At 42.2% G+C, this 12,824-nt stretch overlaps 2 long non-coding RNA genes across 2 annotated transcripts in view; both read right to left on the bottom strand.

Moving 5' to 3' along the window:
* The window catches only part of LOC144825202 (uncharacterized), a 204,543-nt gene that overhangs the window by 116,932 nt on the left and 74,787 nt on the right, over nucleotides 1-12,824 (bottom strand). The gene's annotated exons all lie outside the window — the stretch shown is intronic.
* On the bottom strand, nucleotides 8,977-9,301 carry LOC144825201 (uncharacterized). Its single transcript, XR_013609332.1, has 3 exons — nucleotides 9,281-9,301; nucleotides 9,108-9,188; nucleotides 8,977-9,030 (listed from the first exon to the last, which is right to left on the bottom strand). It is a non-coding gene; the product is annotated as an uncharacterized LOC144825201 (long non-coding RNA).

Raw genomic sequence — 12,824 nt, 5'->3', positions numbered from 1 at the left:
CCTTCTTTTCTGCCTCATTGATCTCTTTCCCTCACCTGTGTTTCTGTATTTCTGTTTTCATTTTGATCCCTTATCTACCTCTCCACTGTCTTTCTAACTTGCATCTCTCTGGACTTCTCTTACTACCTCACTTCTCTCTTTCAGTCTATCTCTACCTCTCTCAGCCTTCCTTTATTAGGGTAGACAAACATCAGGGGTCTTTCCCCAATGACAATTTGTAAAAATATGCAACATGTGATACATTTATTTTGAAGCCACAATTGTGGCTTCCCCGTTGTCTCCAAAGCCAAGTTACTGTTTATCTGCAAGTGATTGGGTTGTGAGTGGTTTATGATACTTGTTGTGTCAGAACACAAAAAGGGGTAGGAGTTAAGTATCTGCCTGGCTTCTACCTTGCAAAATACCCCCACTGTGTGGGTATTGAGCAGGGTTCATGAATGTGGGAATGTGGTAGAGTGCATCTGGGCCACAAACACCCTCCTTTTACGGGACAGTGGAGTCACAATTGATTATCAAGATATAGGTTAAGATGATCTGCTAACTGCCAACAGGCAGTACAGAAGGCCCACTGATAATCTTCATTTGTTGGCCACCTTTTAGATTGAGAGCTGGCCTTCGATAATATTATTGTCATGTCAACCAGTTTATATGATACAGAGGTATCAAGCACGTTTCCAGGTTGGAAAAACTGCCTGGTTTGTGGATGGAGTTTTGCATGTACCCGAATAGCAGAATACATTTCAGAGGCACTGAAGCCAAGATCGGAATCTCATTCTAGCAGTCTGCCAGTGAGTTGATCTGACTCTGATCCTCACCAACAGCCAGGATTCTGTCTGTAAGTACATTTTATTCATCCCCCGCCATCCCCCGGAACGCTACTCTGGCCTGCCCTACAGCCCATAGAATTTCAGCAGTGTGAGATGCCCGAGGCCTTATATTCTACACATGAATGCTACACATGAACTCTCCTAAATTGAATAATCTTCATCGCGATCCACGCTGGTAGCCTCTCATTCAACGCAATGACACCGCTCTCCTTTACAAGTTCAAGATCAATACACAAGACAGTACCTGTGTTAACACTTCCCTCAGCACCGATCAGCTTCTCTTTCAAAGCATTCTTATATCAACAGCCAGGATTCTGTCTGTAAGTACATTTTATTCATCCCCTGCCACCCCCCTGAACTCTACTCTGGCCTGCCCTACAGCCCATAGAATTTCAGCAGTGTGAGATGCTCGAGGCCTTATATTCTACACATGAATGCTACACATGAACTCTCCTAAATTGAATAATCTTCATCGCGATCCACGCTGGTAGCCTCTCCTTCAACGCAATGACACCGCTCTCCTTTACAAGTTCAAGATCAATACACAAGACAGTACCTGTGTTAACACTTCCCTCAGCACCGATCAGCTTCTCTTTCAAAGCATTCTTATAAATTGAGTGTTGGCGCTGAGTCACCCCATCTCATCACTTGTCAGAGGAAAGCATTTTACAATTTTTGCATCTGAAGATTTAGCAGGAAAATGTAACATTACTAGCTCTCGCTACACAACCGAATGGAGTCCACAGCAATTGTAGCAGCCCCTCCCTTCTCACATCCCCATGGTACACATTCTACCCAGTGGGAGGACTCTAAAGACTTATTTGAAAATTATTTAAGAGCGCTAGATGGGCAGGACTTTAGATTTAAGCACAAGAAAGCCCTATTACTGAGTACCTTGGGAAAAGAAGGCCATCATACATTCAAGTGTCTTCCCGAGATATGGGGTACTAATGACCAATTTATATGTACGTGTACAAGCAAGATAAATTGCATTTGGAACACAGATTTGCAAATGAGGAGACTATTGTCTTATCTGGGTACAAATTCTACTTATGTCCACAAATGTTTGGGGAGCAAACTGATGTCTTTGTATCCAGTTTACATCAACTTTCACTCAAGTGTTGCTTTGGCCAGATGGCAGAAGAACTAAATCGAGACCTACTGACAGTTTAAGGTAGGAGCAAAAAAAAGCAATAAAGGTTATGGGCAGCAAAGAACCCTTCATTGAAAGATGCACTCAGTACAGCCAAGGTTGTGGAGAAGTCGGAATTGTGCATGAAGGAGATTGAAAAAAAAGACTTGGCGGGTGAAGGTGATAAGTTATCTGCGATGGACAGGAGAAAGTATAGAGGGATGGTCTCTAGCAACAAACATTCTATGTTATTCTATTCTATTCTATATAGTACTTGTATAGCGCATGGCTAGCCGTAGGCAATCCAGTGCTGCTAGTGTGAAGGTGTCTATCCCAACAGATTAGAGGGGATTGTTCTGAAACAGCCCATTTTTAATTAACTTAGGGATTGGAAGTTCCATTGCAGGCGATATCAAAGAAGTGGGCAGGGTGTTCCACAATTTGGCAAGAATTGGAGGAACGCAAGATTTGCTACAGGCGTTATGGGGAAATTAGGGATATAGCAATAAATGCCAGAAAAGAGTCAGCAGCAATTCAAATAACTTGAGAGGTTGTCACAGATGTGGCAGTAATTTTCTTTCCCGAGTTTGCACGATGTGCAATGCGATCAGTAATGAATGCAGGAAGTATGTACGTGAAGGTAATTTTGCCTGCAAGTGCAAGGAGAGTGGCAAGTCCTGAGTAGCGCTCATGGAAGAATTGAGAGAAGACAAACTAGAAGACCAGGTGCTTAGAAAATATCAGGAAGGAAATGTCGAAGGATGGAAAATAAGACCTAAGGTGAAATTTGCGGTCAATGGCAGGGTAGTTGAGTTGACGTTTGATTAAGGATCCTTGTATACCAACATTCCGTAAAGCATGTTTAAAAAAGAACGCCACTTACTAAATTGACAGCCAAAGACATTGATCCCAGAGGATATCAGGGAGAACATTTTTACATATTAGGCTATTTCCAGGCATCAATAAAATAAATATTGAGAGAGATTGAAGGCAAGATGTCTGTTGTGCCACCAATCCCGGGATGGGTGCACCAATATGATCTACATATCATAATCAATCCTCTTGCTCCCTGTCAGTTCATGGTTGTAGATTATATTGATATTTATAAAGTTTTGGGAAAGTGCATGAAGTATGTAGGGAAATATTATGCTATCTTAAGGGTTATGTCCACAAAAGCATCGGAAAGGATGCAGCTCCTCCAGTGATCACAGATTGAGACGGGTGCGTCTGATGGTTAAGAGTGAAGTAAAGAAAATGCTGAAGAAATGATGAGGGTGGCTATTATTGAGCCTGCTGAGGCTTCAAGCTGTATTTCTCCACTTGTAATAAGGAAATAAACTGTTGGCAGCTTGAGATTCTGCATAGATTTAAGGAGTCTCAACCAGAAAATCGTCACCAGTAGCGGCCGGTGGTGGAAGTACTGCCAGGTGGTGACGTTTGGCAGGGGAGGGGCAGGGTGGGGCGATGCAGCGCGCGTAACTAAATTGTTTTTATTTATTATATGTTTACTTACCTCTATTTGGCCGTAATATGTAGTTTACTACCCCCCACCCTGCACCTCCCCCGCCCCTCGTCACCGCCCGGCAGCACTTCCACCATCGGCCGCTACTGATCGTCACAGATACTTTTCCCCTACCTAACATCAATGAAATGATTTTGTTGCTCAAGGGTGGCAGGTTCTTCTCTAAATTATATCTAATGAGTGCATACCACCAGATCTGTGTACATAAAGAATGGAAAGGTTTAACAGCATTTGTCATGATGAAAGTGACTTTTCAGTTCACCAGAATGCCCTTCGAGATATCGTCAGCAGCAAGTGTATTCTAACCAATGATTGCTGAGGTGATCAAAGGGCTCAAAAATGTCATCTACTTTCAGGATGACATACTAGTATTCGGTGAGACTGCACAAGATCACAACTGTGCTTTGAAATTTGTGCTGAACAGGTTACGTGATGCAGTGCTCACCTTGAGGAAAGGGAAGGGTAGATTTCTAGTAAAAGAGGTTGAATACTTGTGGCACACTATTTCTGGTGAGGGTCTCAGGCCAAAGGAGAATTTACTGAGAGCCATTAAATCATCTGTCGTACCCCAGGACAAGGACCAATTGTGTTCTTTCATGGATCTCATTGACTACTTCTCTAAGTTTATAGAAAGATTTGCTGACAAAACTGGAAAAATAAGATGTCCATTTAGGAAAGGGTGTATGTTTGTTTAGGGCAAAGAATAGGAGGCGTTCAATGGAATTAGATAAGAAGTGCTTGAAACAGGTATCTTAGTACCTTTTGATATCCAGTTCATTCCTGTTTTAACGGAAGATGTGATTGCTTGTAGTGTGGGAGCTGTCCTTTCCCAAATGCATGGCAGAGCAAAGAAGACTGTGGCATTTGCATTGCACTCCTTCATTAGCAGTGAATGCATCTATTCAGTCATAGATGGTGAGGCACAGACTGTGGCCTGGAGTGTTGAATACTTTGGGACTATCTCTGGGGGTTGAATTTTTGTCTTCATACTAATCCCAAACCTTTGATCAAATTACTGTCACCATGAGATGCTGGAAAGGGATCAGCAAGATTGGCCAGGTTTACATCCAGTTTACAAGACTATAGATACAAGACTGAATACATTCCTGGTTGGCATAATGCTCAGGATGACTGTCTTTCACATCTGTCATTGGACTGGGCTGAGATTGATAAAAAAAGCTGTATTAGCCAAAGAACAAGAAGGAACAGTGGCATAGTTGGAGGTGGAGGAGAGTCATTGCAGTACTTTTACTTCTAGAGGAATAGAGCCACTGTATGGTAACTTATTGGGTTTTGGAGGCTGTGAAACGGATGATAGTTGAGGGTAGACATAGGGAGAGAAAGGTCTCTCCTTCTGTGAGACACTTTGGATTCTGGATGAATTGTCATTGTGTGGTTAGAATGTCATCATGTGCAACGATAAATTTGTTCCTCCCAGAGGTCTTAAAAACAGATCATTGGAATAGCGCATAAGAGACATCTATGGCAGACTTTGACCAAGAGGTTAGTAAAGGAAAATTGCTAGTCACCAGGGATGGGCAATCAGGTTAGCGAACAGGTGGAAAAGTGTGAAGCTTGCAGAGAAAGTGAAAAGAGACTTAAGACAGGTGTGCAGGCTGCCAGTGGTCACATTGGATCTAGGTACGCCCTGGGCTACAGTGGGTATGGATTGTATTGGGCTAATGTCTGGTGTAAAAGGAGAACACAGAAATGCATTAGTGTTGGTCGATGTACACTCCAAATGGCTAGTGGTCAAATTCATGAGGGATGTAACTACTAAGAGTACTATTGCTGCTTTAGAGAGGGTGTTCTTGGAGGAGGGTTTTCCTTAGACAATCACAACAGACAATGGTACCCAACTCACTTCACTTGAGATGACATCATTCTTGGAACAACGTGGGATTAAGCATCACCGCACAATGTTATATAATCCCCAAGCAAATGGTTTAGTGGAGAGGCCAATAATTTGGTCAAAGGTGTGATTTTGATGACTATGCAAGGTGGATGAAATTAAATTTTAATTTGTAAAGTGCACTACTACCCTAGGGAGTTTAGGCACTGTTGCTTGGAAGGAAAAATTTGAACTTAAATAACAGAGAAGATGGGGGTATAGTCCTGAAGAAAGACTACTGGGTGATAGGCCAAGTTTTTAGGGCTTTTCGGAAAGAAAGCAGATCCAATGGCATGGAATTCCACAGTCTGGCTGTGCAGGATATAAAACCTCTACCTCCCCAGTTGGCTCTTCTGATCTTGGGTATCATAAGATTGAATCCACTGGAAGAGCGTAAGTATCAATTTAAAATGTACCGTTGTAAACGGTGTTTGAGGTAGTCAGGTCGTTTGTTATGTAATGCTTTAAATGGAATGCAAAGGGCCTTAAAATCGAGCCTTTTTTATGGGAAGCCAGTGTAGCAGGGAGACAACATATGATACTGATTTATTTTTGGGAGCGGCAAGAAGCAGCGGGGCAGGTGCGTTCTCATGGATCTGCAGTTTGTTTAAAAATGTTTTCTAGATATTAGAGAATAGTGCGCTACAGTAGTCAATTTTAGACAGAATGAGTATTGAGATCACTGATTTCTGCAGATCACGTGGGATGAAAGGAAATATTTTCCTGAGAGTTTTCAGAATGAAGAAACAGGAGGAGGTGGGGAAGTTTTCATGTCCTTCAAAGGAGAACCTGTTATCAAAATAAACCCCGAGATTTTTTACTTTGGTAATAGAGGTTGGGAGCTCCTCTAGCTCATGTGGCCACCATTTGGGAGAGCTAAAAGACGTGTTTCTGCCAAATAACAGAACCTCAGTTTTACCCGAGTTCAGTTTTAGGCAGTTGTTTGGCATCCAGTTTCAGACTTGGAGCATGCAGTCATAAAATCTAGAAGCAGTGTCACTCGGGTTGCTGGCTACCGATACCAATACCACAATTTGGGGTGCCAGAGCATGACACTTCTGCAAATCCAAAAGATTTTATCAAGTTGGTCAATGGGGTTACATACAAGTTAAAAAGGGTCGGGGTCCGTGAGGAGCCCTGTGGGACCTCACAAGGTAAAGAGACGAAAGAGAACTTGAAACCAATAAGCTTGACGAACTGCTCCTTATCCGAGAGAAAAGATTTAAGGAGCTTGAGGGCCTTACCCCTGATGTATATAGTGAATAGACGGTCGATAAGGAGTCTGTGGCTAACCGCCTCGAATGCTGCTGAGAGGTCTAATAATACTAGTATCTAGAGTGTGCCTGATTTTTTCGGAGGCAGTAATCAGATCTAGTTATGTGCTGTGTTGGCTTCTGCAGCCAAACTGGATGGCATATAGGAGAGCATTGTTGTTTATGAATAGAGAAAGTTCAGAGTTTTGGCCTTCTCCACAATCATGACAGGGAAGAGTAGATGTGAGATAGGCCTGTAATTGTTTGGGTTATTGCTCTCTATGTTGGGGTTTTCTTAAAAGAGGAAGAATGAAAGCCTTCCTCCATTCCTTTGGGAAATAGTCCATAGTGAACATCCTATTGCAATGTTGAAGAGATGGTAAACAAGTTGATCTGGGCTCAGCATACTACAGAGAAAGGAGCATCTAATGTATCGCCTTTTGAAAGCATGAGAGGTTGGAAACCAAGCACTGAATTGCGACCTACATGATTGTTAAATCATGATGGCAATGTGAAGGAATTAAATTCTGGGGTGGAAACCAAGCGAGTCATTAACGTAAGAAATTTGGCGAAAGTGAAACATAGAAGGGTGAGTACAGGTTTGTAAAAGTTTTGTGGACCTTCCAAGGTAAAAAATGTGTGTGAGGAGTATGTGGAGTCACAAAACAGAGGCAAATGGAACCATTGCAAGGTTGCGTTGTATAAAAAAATGGAGGGGATAAGGACTAGTGTAACAACCACGAGGGAATTAGAAGTTTCACATGGATGGAGAATGCAGAACTTTCAGGAAACTCCTGTGGTGAGTTGGTGAGAGGTGACATTTGCAGTGGTGATGAGGAAAATAATGGATGCAGAGAGGGAATATAAAGAAGTAGAGGCATGCATTCAGAGATGTCGTAGACAGCCTCTTTCCTTGGAAGATTATGTTCAGGGTAGGTGAAGTCTCTTCCTGTACAAGATTTGCTGGTATTGTTGTTAACTACTACTTAATTTTCCTCTTAGATCACGTTTTTGTATGGAATGTCTCTAATGCTGATATAGTCTTTATCAGTGGCCAGTTGTTTTTATGTGTTTTCTTTATATTCATTATTGGTTTCTTTATAATTATTATTTGTTTTATTGTTTGCAATACAAAGGGAGGGGTTGTGTTGTGAAGTACTCTATTTGTGCCTCTTCTAGACACAATAGGGAGTATGTACCTAGAACCTTACAGTCGTGGGGTTCTAGTCAGGGTGGTTGGTTGGAGGAGCGGGGTTCTATTCAAGACAGTTGGTCTTTGGCTGGCAGGAGGGAGTGACGCTCGTTCGGCTGTGCTTTAATAATCTGAGTGTTACTTAATTTGCTGTCTCCGAACCCTTTGCTATAGAACTCTTGACACGAGACTTTCACAGTAGCAATTTGTAAAAATATTCAAATACTGACAGCAGCATTTGAACGTAAAGCCAACGTTATATTGCCTTCATTTAATCCTGAGTCAGTTATTTTTGTTTTCAAGTTATGATGTGTGTGTCATGTACTTTAGTTGTTGTAAATTTATTTTCTGTGGTTACCTCGTTGTATATAGGTTGTTCCGTGTACTTTTAGATCTTTCCTCCCCTATTTCTTTCTACCCACATACATTTTTTAACGCCTTTAGGTTCATCGTTCACAAATGCACAGTTAAAAATGGGCAGCGATGTTATGCAAGTGCCACTCACGGTTATCAGTGAAAGTTCACTTGACCATCAAAAAGGTTTGTGATTCGTTCTCAAAGAGCAAATAATACATTGAAAAGATTCATATCCTATAGTGCCATCTCTTATACGCAGTTTATTATAAGTGGAACGAAAAAAACTGTGTAACCAAATGACCACCATGTCATCAGTACAATAAATGGCATATAGAAATAGCGGACATTTACTTCTCCAAAGAACTATTTCTGGATTAGTAATACGTTGCTCCGTGGTATAACTATTGAACCTATCGCACCATTCAATTGACACATAATATCTATGTATAAAAACATCTAAATGCATACCAAAATATAAACGACTTCCGATTAACTGCATTGAACTACCTCAGTCCTTCGGGACCTTTTTCAATTTAAAGTTTGACCTTTACACGCCCATCGACTGACATACGCACAAACCTCATTTTCAGTACGTGTGTCTCAACTTCATACGGAAAGGCTGTTTTACAGTTAAATGTTAGGGCATGTTAATGAAACGATTTCCCGTCTGGTTTTACAGGGCACAACCATCGTTTGACATTATGCCACTTATTGTAAAAACACAATGTCATGAATCACAGCAAAGCATCTAAGTACGAAAATAGTGAATTATAAAAACAAAAAGTATAGGTTACTTACACTTTCCTTTAAGATAAAGCATTGACTGTGGGCCCCAGTTTCTTGTTAAAACTTTATTCTAATAAAAAAAAAAAGTTACAATTATATCACTGAACGATTTAGTTTCTTTACACAACTCAAAATTCCCAAACGTACCTTCGGGGTACTCCAGGGCTCCACTGTCAGAACTGTCATGAGGATGGCGCACGTGCAGACGATAGCATACTTGGTGGTATTCTGAAAAAATCCAAGCGCGTTTAAAACAGTATCTGCAGAATGTACACCTCGGTGTCGAAAAAAGGACAAAATGTGGGTGGGGGTCCACCTACCATGTTGGGGTGAATATTCGCTTCTGAAAACCACGAGTCTTCGAATCCCTGCTGTGTGCTGACGGGTCCTCTCAGGAGGAGAAACTCTTGAAAGTCCAGCCTCACCTCGCTATCTGTGCTGCCATCTCCGCCGTCTGAGGTTTTCCAGGCAGGTTTTCTCTTAATGTAACACCACGAAATATCGGAATTGAAAGAAAGACAGACGTTTATAAGGTGGCGCATATACAGTAAGGTGACGTAAGTACTCTTTTACGTGCAAAGGGCCGCAGGGCTGATTACATTAGCACCCTGCTGCTGTCCTTGGGGCACGGTGCAATTCTGTGTCCTTTCCGGCCTTAAATTGATCTGTTCTTTCATTAAACGTGGCCTAACGGCTCCGATAATGCGATTTCCGCTTTTGCTCGGATCATTTAAAGAATCCTGAACTGACTTCCTAAATGTTGCTTAACAAATTGCCTACATTATTCTCATGAAAGTCCAATTGTGTCTCATTTAAGAAACCGCTTGAAGACACATGCCTTTCAGCCAATTAACTTTTAAATTAGTAATTGACCTGTGTTTTTTCAATTGTACCCCAAAAAGATCTCATGATCGAATTTAAACTTACAAATTACAATTAGTTTGACTAAAATATAAAATCAAACGTAGATGCAGAATAATTGGGTTGCTAGCTCACTCTTTGTTCTCGGCTTTTTTTGTGTTTTTGTGCATGCGATAGGAGAGGACACGTTCAATTGTCATATATTAAAAAATGCCTAAGCATACTTGTCTTCTATGAATCCCTCGCGTCTTCTACTAAAATATTTATTTTTCTTGTCTTCTGTTGATATCACTTCTTCTTGCTTTTATTCTTCTTTATTCAGATTTCTCAGTGGGCTGTGTAATGTGAGCTAGGAGTACACATTTTGAAAAGGATGGCCCAACGAGACTACAACTCAAAAGGAGTTACAAGGAAGTAGTATTTTGGCAGCGTTAGTTAAGAGCTGTTTTTAAAAAGAAAAAAAGAAAATCCTAACAAAATACATGCATATAAATTGATTCATACACAGGCTTTCACTGATACATTTTTATCCATTGGTCTGTTGTAGTGTCATTAATATTTTGCTTCCACTAACTGAAGTATTAAGCATGGGACTTTCAGTTACTCCACATCAGTCATTCACATCCCTCACTGCGAGTGACGGTCTTTGGACTGTGACACCAGCTTCAAAATGAATCATCATCAGTGCTAGGAACTGTTGGGTCAATGCACCTTTTTATTTACTCCAAATATTAGGTTTTGTTTGTTTTACTTTTTATTTTGTAAGGGCTTGGAAGTTTCCAGGACACCTCTACTGGACCCTTGCGAATGCCTGTAGTGTGCTGCAACCCACAAAGGCACTGAAAGCGACAGACATTTTGAAACAGCCTTTCAAACCTATACAAGGATGGTTGGCCCTGCAAATGAATGAGTGCTTATGCATATGGATGCAGGAGCAACCAATTGTGATTCTGAGATGTAGAGGCTGCTGCATAGGCCTGTAAGTCTCAACATTTTGACTGGAGGAGAATCTGGTATCTTACCTAGTATTTCTGGCACGTTTCGTATCCTTATATTGCACTAGTAGTGCACTCGGGAGGTGCTTGGCTCCTGCAACGTGGGTGTCATACTGAACTGGTTTCAGTATTGTATTAGTTTTATGCTTTTTTGGTTCTCTCTGTTTATTTTAATTACATTTCTTTTTACAGAACTACGCGACAGCAGGGTAGCCTGCTGAACGCATAGAGGGGCATATTCTCAAGAACGTGAGATAATCATCGCCAAAATGGGTTAACGCAAGACCTCATATCGGAGTCTATCGCGGGAAAATAACTCTTTGTTAAAGTCGTATTCTCAACACGGCGGTAACATGCTATAGTCTCCAGATAACGCGTCAATTGTCCGCGATAACATTACCGGGATAGTGATAAAAATCTGAACCCGAACGTGAAAAAAGTCGAGATGGGCCCAACCGCGACACAAAAATCAGCGATAAGCAGCGTCAGCCCTGCAATTCACACAGTCAGACAGAAAAAATTACTATATAAAAGCAGAAAACAAAAAAAAAACAACAACTGTGAAGCACAATGGAGGAAGCCGGAGCAGGAACAGAGGACGACCAGAACTTCTCAAACCCCCCGGAGGACCAGGCCGGGAACTCGGGGTCAGGAAAGGGCAAGGACAAGAAGAAGACGTGGTTCAGTCCGCAGGAAAACAGTATCTTGATAACGGAGGTGATAAAATACCATCAACAACTGTTTGCTATCTCCAATGTGTCATTGGCGAAAAAAAATGGAATATGGTAGTCCATCGTGGACAAGGTGAAAGCAATCGGAGTGTTGAGGAGGACAATGAAAGAGGTCAAGAGGCGCTGGAATTATGTGAAGCGCAAAACCAAGCAGAAACTCGGCAACAACCAGAAGGCAGCAATGCAGACCGGAGGTGGCAGTCCAGCACCACAGGAGAAGCTGGATGAGATGGAGGAAATGGTCTCCACTGTCATAAGTGCGGAGACGTTGGCAGGAGCTGGGGACAGAACACTGCTCGACATGACCTGACACAACAGCAACAGGGTGAGTAATGACCAGGAACTGGGGTGACGGGGGAGTTGGGCACCATGGCACACATGCATAATTAAGCATAGCACAGGCACCCCACAATGACTCTGGAGCATGTCCCTGATCCCCTTGGCACACTGCAGCACACCTAGAAACTGCAAGTAGGCCCCCGTTGACAATGTGCCAGAGGGGGCCCTTCCCACACATCAACAATCTCACAACCAATCCATGCACATATGTCAAACCCAACAAAGTGGCCTGTCTGTGAGCCACACTGACAATGCAAGTGACACTGCAAGACGAATAGCATAGCTGCAGTCAATATATTATGACATTTTGCATGCCACAACACTGAGGTGGCTGAGTGTGGACCACATCCGTAAATGACCAGGTCACACTCTGACACATCCACGTGCACCAAAAACCCCATATGTACACAACACATCTGCGGACAAACCATACCGCAGAGTCACAACTCCCACCAAGAACTCAATTTACCAAAGTATGCAACATCTCAGCACTGTATGAGCACAGAAGTCAAAGGCACCCCGCCTGAAAGGGAAAAGGGGCAGAAAAACAGAGCTGCAGGGGCAACTCTCCCAAAATGCAGCACACACACATAACAATCAGAGCACAGCAACATTGACAACAATGTGGTATAAACTGCAACACGTACACAACAGCACAGAGGACACAACTACTGCCGCTTGTATGTAGGACCTGGCCATGTGGCTTAGCAGAAAACTGAGATGATAATGTACAAGTTCAAACACACTTTGGTGATGTTGTCAAAATGTCCACTGTCTTGCATCAAATAGGCAGCTCCTACTAAACAGTCACAATGTACATTGTTATGCAGTCCATATGTGAACACAATGTTAAACTGCATCTCCCCTTTATATGGCAGAGAGAGAATCAGGTGCGGGTGGGGTTCGACCTCATGGCAGCCAAACTAGATGCCATACGT

The sequence above is a fragment of the Lissotriton helveticus genome, chromosome 3_1 (genome assembly GCF_964261635.1).
Source record: "Lissotriton helveticus chromosome 3_1, aLisHel1.1, whole genome shotgun sequence".
Classification (NCBI taxonomy): Eukaryota; Metazoa; Chordata; class Amphibia; order Caudata; family Salamandridae; genus Lissotriton; species Lissotriton helveticus.
The sequence above is the reverse complement of the archived record's forward strand: the minus strand, read 5'-3'. Positions and strand labels throughout refer to the sequence as shown.